The sequence below is a fragment of the Lygodium microphyllum genome, chromosome 11, assembly GCF_053477565.2.
Source record: "Lygodium microphyllum isolate KBCC chromosome 11, Lygodium_microphyllum_v1.1.10, whole genome shotgun sequence".
NCBI lineage: Eukaryota > Viridiplantae > Streptophyta > Polypodiopsida > Schizaeales > Lygodiaceae > Lygodium > Lygodium microphyllum.
Genome location: NC_141145.1, coordinates 12,869,247 through 12,877,680, shown reverse-complemented (window position 1 = coordinate 12,877,680; position 8,434 = coordinate 12,869,247).

Genomic DNA, 8,434 nt, shown 5'->3' with positions numbered 1-8,434 from the left:
AGTAGATGTATATTTGATTTCACTTTTTGAATGTTAAATATCTACACTAAACTTTTTATAGATACTAAAGAGGAGAGAAAAAAATATATAGTGCAAGGATATTGAAGGAAAGATCTCTTTACTTTTAATATTAATACAATTTTAGATATTTCAATAAATTTGTATTTTATTTTTCATTATCTATATATGTGAAGTCTTACATTAGGAAAAATTTATCATTTTGGGTGAGTTTGCATAAGTACTCATCTCTCTCTCTCTCTCTCTCTCTCTCTCTCTCTATCTCTCTATTTTTTTCTATTTTTCATTTTTTTAAAATTATACCTTCATGTAAATACTTACTCTCACTATTTCCTTTTTACAAAGATGAATTTGGGCAAGATTGGATAAGTGCTCATTACTTTGTCTCTTTCTTTCTTACACATACTCTCTTTCTTGCTCTCCATGTTTTTCCTTTTCTGCTATCTTTACAAAGGGTTTGATGCTAATTCTAACTTTTGGATTGATTTTTGTTGCAACACAATACTAGATAGAGTACAAATTTTTTATTAAAGTGATACCTTGAAAATGAATACTTACTTTGTGTCGATGTATATATCTATACGTTTTTCGATGTCAATATTTGTATCTATTTACAAAAGTGTAAACATCTTTTAATTTCATGTTGATTTGTATGGCATATTGGTAATTACTAGGTTGTGAACCTAAGATGCTTACTATCTGGGTCTTAATACATACGTCTTTATATCTAAAGCCTAGGGTATAATTCCTGAGAGAAGAACAAGCACTCTCGATAGAAGTACATAATAGAAAAGAAGAATAATAAAATTGAATCATGAATATGTGTCATTGCTTATCTTAGGTACATATGGGTCGAAGTATAAAGGGAGCTTTTAGAGTGAAAGCATATACAATTACAAATATATCAAATCACTAGAAGGGTAAAATTTTAACTCTCAAATAAAGGAAGGTTAATTTTGACCTTATAATAGAGGCATTGGTACAACATGTATTCATGAAAAAGAAAATACATATTACACCCACTATAATCATTCAACGAAACATTGCAAATAGTAACTCTTTACAACACATTGAGAATGAGCAATTTCATGATATCTACATAGCTAATTGTCTTATATTTACAGAATTATACCCTTTGGATTATTGTGAGTGGCAAAATGTCAAGAGTTTTATAGGTTCTTTTAAGAGTTACTACCTCAAAATGTATAGACTGCTCTTTGAGGGTTATAGAACCAACTAGCTCACACAGAATCTTGTACTTTTCTGCGACTCCGAGTACATATGTCAAAGGGGGGTCAAGAATATGGAATCTTTGAGTCTATACATGTACCAAATCTCAATAGCATAGAATGGCCATTGTGTAGTATTGGTATTTTGCACATGTGTAGCATAAAAGTTTCAACAGACATAATTAACTGTATGAAGCCAAGCACTATCTCAAAGAATATACACTTAAATTGGTTCATAATGATTACACTTTTTGTGCATATGTTTAAGAAATATGAGGATTTGAGACATGCTAAAAGCATATATGTCATAAAAAGTGCATCAAAGGACTATATAACAAGGATTCTAAGTAAAACTTAGACATAAAAAATAACTCATAGTCCTAACATGATAGTGTGAAGTCACAACGAGAGACATGGATTTTAGGTAAAATTTTACCCTTTTGATCGACTATTTTCTTACTTTGGGATGGATTAGGTAACTTTCCTTCCCAATTGCCAAGTATTTTATCACATGATAAACTTTATGCCTAGTATTCAAGTATTGTAGATGGAAGATGCTCAAGGATGAATGGTTGTAGCTTGATCAAGATACACGTGAAAGTACAACTATGGATGTTATTGTCATCTGTGAGGGTCATGAGCCCAAATATTGCAAATGGAGGATGATTGGCCCTTAAATATAATGCACTAGGCAATCACAATGTTAATGGAGAATCCACTTGCTACCTTCTATTTTAAATTAGATAGTAGGAAGATTCAAAAGTAGAGAGGAGGGTATTGTTCCTAGTGAAAATTGTATGGCTTCATACATTTTAGAAATTGTAGACTTTCCTTAAAATTCCAACTCCATAATTTGTAATATCCAACACTTGTAAACTTTCAAAATTTGTTGGCTAATAAAAGATTATCACTTTGCAAAATCATACACTTACAATATCTTAAATTTTATTATTTTTTAACTTATCATGTGTTTATATAATTATATATTCAAAACTATTTGAACATGTGTACGTGTACAGGTACTTTAAATTTTGATAGAAGATACATTCACTCACATCGGGGGAGAGAGACACCTACCCTAACCTTGATTCTTTTGAGTATGTATACATATGTTTTTAATTGAGATAAGATGCATACACCCAAGCATCCATTCGAAGATGGGGAGAAGGCACCTCCCTTTCCACTGTAATTGAAAGAGTGTATATGTATTTTTTTCACTTTACTATAAAAATTTTAAACATATATAATATCCTTTTGTTGACACACACACACACATTAAGTAAAGCCATAACTAAACATAATATGTAAATAGTCCTTTAATGGTTTAAAACTAAGGATTTTTAAGGAGGAACTACTTTAGTTCTTATTTTACTATTTCATTTCACACATTCTCTCTTTTATTTTTTACATCCACCATATCTCTCCTCCTTGCTATTGCAATGGATGCTCGCATACATTTTGATGCATGGATCCATGAAGCTCTCTTTGCTAGCTAGGGTGATGATACTTGAGGCCTTCTCAAAGAAATTTGACCTTGAACATGTGCTCTTACCACTCGATCCCCCCTTCAAGTCTTGGAAGACTTTGTGACCATCATCACCACTTGCACACACTCCATTGATGGATCTGATGTGACTTGGGTGCCTCGAGAATAGCTCATGGTATTTCATGTAGGAAAAAACCACAAAAAAGTGGTGAATAGGTGTTTGGCCCATCTGGATCCTTCACACAGAGTATGCACTATTTCCATGGGCAATGCACAAGAAATAACACCTCAGACTTGTGGAGTATGATTGTGCATTGGTGATTTACCTCCTTGTGTTAGATACACCCATATAGGAGGAGAGTGATAAAGATACAACTCCACAAGTTTTTGCTATCACATACAAGGGAGAAGAGCCAATAAATGTTTAAGAGGAATGTTAGGTGGTGGTAGAGCAAGGGTTGGCTCTCATAGTGCCATCCTATTTAGAAGAGCAACAAGTTGACACCCAACCTCAGCTCCTTGATACCTATTGAAGTAGATGGCATCCAATACTTTCTTCTATTGAATATGCAACAATACTTGGAAATGAAGGAAGAAGAGTTGCTCTCCATGATCAAAATGTAGGATAGAAGATGTAGAGAACGGGATGGAGCAAACATCAAGAGTAGTATGCTCCCTTCTTCTTCCATTATTCTTTTTTCTCAATCTCAATCCCATAGTCTATAGTAGAGGAAAATGAAAATATGTCTAGCTTACTAACTGTAGTTCACTAACTATGGTTAATCCTAGTTTGTCTGACTTATTGATGACACACACATGGCTACTAATAGCTGAGGTCTATAGCTTTCATGGTGGGATAAGTACAATGATAGATGAGCTTGACTCTCAACGTGATTGAACTTATCTTTACCTAGTGTCTAGGTAAAGATATCAGCTACTTGGTCTTCTATCTTAACATGTAGGAGGTTCACCTTTCCTACAAGTACAATCTCTCATATGAATTGATAGTGTACTTCTATATGTTTTGTTTCTAACATGATAAATAGGGTTTCTAGCCAGAAGTATACTACTCATATTATCACAATACAATGTCACTGGAGCATCAACATGCATACCCAAATCTGCCATCAACTTTAGTAACCAAGCAATCTTGCAAACTCATGTGGCACCTTTGTACTTTGCCTCAATACTAGGGAGTGCAACTATCAGTTGCTTCTTTCTAGTCCGACTAATCATACCACTACCAAGGCCAAATGCATAAACACTAGTAGACCATCTATCATAAGGACGACCTACCCAATCTACATCAATGTATCCCATGAGCTTCAAGCCCTTATCTTCTCATAAAAGAGTCCATAGTCTATCACTGCCTTTACATAATGCAAAATTATTCTCACTACATCCAAATGGGGTTTCCTGGGCTTCTGCATAAACTGACTCATAAGCCCAGCTGAGTAGCTAAGATTACCTCTAGTTATGGTTAAGTAGATAAGGCTTTCCACCATCTACATGTACATGGTAACATCTGCAATTTCAGCTCCAGTATCCACATCCAATGATTTATAATCTATCATGCTATACTTCTTTAGCCTTTTCAATGCATAATGTCTCTGCATTAGCTAAAGTCCATTGGCTGAATTTACCACTTCAATGCCTAAAAAGAATTTCAGATCACCTAAGTCTTTCATGTCAAACTCATTTTTAAGCATCAACATGACATCTTGTATTCCTATAATGAATGAAGCTAAGAGGAGAGAGGAGAGGAGCTGAAGAGAGAGAAAGAGAGTAAGAAGAAGATGAAAGAAGACTAGAATAGGAGAGAGAAAGATAGAAAAGAGGGGAGAAGGGAGGAGGAATCCATGGAAGAAGAAGATAAAGGTGAAGAGTATGTTCTTAATAATAACCGGTGTCCCTAATTTGGGACTCTTACACCTTATATACCCCGGTCAGTTTGACTGGGTGTCTAACCCCTAGTTTGTATATATCTCACTTGTTACAATCCATCCCCACCCTGAAGGTTTTTTCCCTGAAAAACAAAGAGAACTGGAGGGGAGTGATGGGTGGTCAAACTGCAGAGACATGCCCTCCAAAAATAGCAACAAGAAGCACTGCATCTACATTAAATTAATGTAAAAATTTTGGTAACAATGTGACAATTGTGTATAATGTTGCTAAAAATTTTTGCAATATTAGGCATTGGTTCTAAGTGTTGTCATTATCCCCCACTTAATTGCAAAGTGTCCTCATGAGCACAGTTACATCATGAACATCTAGCATTGGGAACAGAGCTACCACGAGCACTGCTACGCAACCTCAAAAGAAAAAAAAACTCTCCCTCACTTAATTCCGAAGTGTCCTCACGAGCACAACTACAAGAACTGCAAAACCACACATAGAAATCTAGTAGATACTGAAAACATAGAAAAATACTTATTGGTGTCATATTATTAATCAAGCAAGACAAATGTTTCAATGAAATTATTGAAAACTTATGCATACTAACATTCCTTGTTACTCACTCTCCTCACTTAATTGCATAACATAGCTTCATCCATTGCATAGAATATACTAATTAGGAAGCTTTCTAGAGCCGCTAAACAACAAGAATCCCTCTAGGCAAGAAAATGCCACACTACTATCCTACTAGGAATATTATTTCTAAGATAGCCTCACCGATAAGGTACATGCCTAACAAAGAACCAATACAAAGCAAGCTAATACTATGACACCAAATAGGACTCCTATCTAACCCTCCATGTTCTACTAGAACAACCAGTCAATGGTCCCTAACTTCCAACTGTCCAAAGTGTTTATTTGGTTTTTTTTATAAATAGTGCTTTCTTCTCAACTTCAAAAGAGTGTATACATTTATTCTCCTTCCCAAAAGGTCCCACCCCAAAGAGATGCAAGGCATCGCACGCAGGGCACCCATCAAGGAAATCCCTACAGCCTACCAAGACCTAAGAGAGGCGATGGTTATCTTCTTTTGTTTTTTTTTCCCTTTTTTTAACCCTGCAGTCTCAGGGCTTTATTTCTTTATTTCTTTCTTTCTTTATTTCATTCTTTCTTTTCAAAGAATAAATATATAGACTCAAGTTTTGAAATTTTATTATTTGGATTGGATTTTTAAAAATTTTAAGGATCAACTAGAAAGCTAAGAAGGCATCACTTAATTGAATGGTAAAACATTTCAGCTCAACAACTTCACTCAAGGATTCTAATCTAACATATAATACTAGTCACTCTGGCTGGCCAAAAAATAATGATACTCATGAGCTCAACATCTCTCATCCACGCTACTCCTAGTCAAAATTTCGTGGAGAGAACCTTGTTATTTAGCTACCCCCACATATTGCTAGAAAAGTGACAAAAAGATGGGGAAAAACTCTATTGGGTTCCTAATTAGACTTCCATACAATGAAATTCACTATGTTATGCACGCACATCACCCCCTTTCAATCACTCCCTATGATGCTAAGTCCCATCCCATGTGTGTGGGACTCTCATATAGACTAAATTGGTTATATATCTTTCAATGTATTTGTGTTTTAAAAAATTGATTTTTGTGTTTCTTCTATAGGTATTTAGGTTTGGAAAACTCTAAATGATTTCAATCAAGTTATAATTTGAACTTTCCCTTATTTCAAACGAATATGAATAGATAAATTAGGTGTGAAACAACTTGTTATGTACGTGGTTATCGCAACTTCAAGATAATGCAAAGATAATCACGTAGTGGTTCGCAAATTGCAATAATCATCAAACCTGCACAGAAATTAACCACTAACCACTAAACCATTAATATGTTAAATCAATAATGAGTGAAAATCCTTGAGAAACCAACCATCTAGTCTAACTTCCTTGTAATCAGCTCCTAGCACTGAAGTAGTATCCCAACCGTGCATGCAACTAACTACCTAACCAAGTGAAGACTAACTAAACTAAAGTGCACTAAAACCTAAAATGTAAAGGTATCATAATACTAAATTTAAAAAAAAAATTATTTGTTTTGTATGTTTTTCTTAAATATGTAGAACAAAATAAAAACCCAAAAGGCTCTAAGAAAACAAAAGATCTAAACTAAAATCTTCAAACTCTCCAAGATCTTCTACTACAAACAAGAACCCTAATCCAAAATTGTCCACACTATCTAAGTCAAGCCTATCAACTAAACCATCAGATATAGGATGCTCATGAATAGCCTCTAGCATAGACACATTAGAGGTCACTGACTAACTATTAGGTGCATTAGTAAAAACCTCCATCACATCATGGATCAAAGCCGTAGCTGCATCGTCATAATAGGGCATAGGTGCCACTAGAAAACATCCTAAAGACAGCCCTCAGTTGCATCCATATATCAATAGATATAATCCCAATAGGCACAACTATCATTTACTTGATCATCGGGATATGATGGAGTAAAATGGTAAATAGCAGCTTGATATCAAGAAAATTCCTACTACTCTTGACCCACCCTAGATTGAGCAACAACACACTTAGGTGAAACTACACTATCATAACCATGGCGTTGATAAGTGTAACCTATAACATCCTGCATGACAATGGTTCCATAGCATCGAAAGTAAGTACGACACTACTAACATAGAAGCTGCACATGCACGAAAAGATGCCACAGAACTGTCTACAACCAAATGGTGGATGGTATTGCAAACAGAAAATAATCACAAATGAAGAACCGCAACAGGCCTCTCCTCTCGGTGCATATAAGAACATGTCATGCGTCTGAAAATGTGGAATACTATAAGGCCGACATGAATAGGATCAGAACTATCAGCATCAAGACGAGGGTAAAGCTCATCCATCAATAGAAAAGCCATACCTGCAACCCATTAAAAACCCGCAAAAGAAAAGAAATCCGAATATGGATTAGTTAAAAGTCATTCTAACAATTTACCTAACTATACCAGTGCTTTCACTTTTACCCACTTTGTAATATAGTTAGTACAAACCAAGATATAACAATTAGATCTATATCTGGTAGATAGATCAATTGGACCCAAAAAATCAATTCCCCATTTCTCGAAAGGCGCTAATGCCAAGATAGGTGTCAAAGGCATAGCAAAACTTTTAGAAGGACGACCGATTCTTTGACAGACATTACATTTTTTGTAGTAATAATAAGCGTCTTTAAATAGGGTAGGCCACAAGTAACCAGCTAATAGAACTTTCCTTGTTGTCAATTCATCAGCAAAATGGCCACCACACGGCTCATAATGTAATGCCTTAAGAACCACAAGGACTTCATCTTCCCTTACACATTATCGATAGATACCCTCGCATGGAAAGAATTTATAAAGGTATCCCCCTAATAATCCATAGGAACCTACTTGCATTAATATTTATCGCTTCTTACGCTTATCACAGCACTAGGTGGATAACAAGTTGTACTAATAAAATTTGCAATATCAGTATACCATGGAACTTGTGTCTCCACCTAAAAAGTGATGCATCTGGTAAATCATCCTCCACACCTTTTTCCTTATCAGATGTTAATAATTGTGAAAGATGATCTTCTAGAACATGAGCTCTACTAGGACGAGTAACTATTTGAAAATCAAACTCCTAAAATAACAACATTCAATGAATCACACATCTCAAAAGTTCTGCTTTATTAAGCAAATACTTTAACACTTCATGATCAACATAAATAGTAAATTTATTTCCTAGTAAATAATTA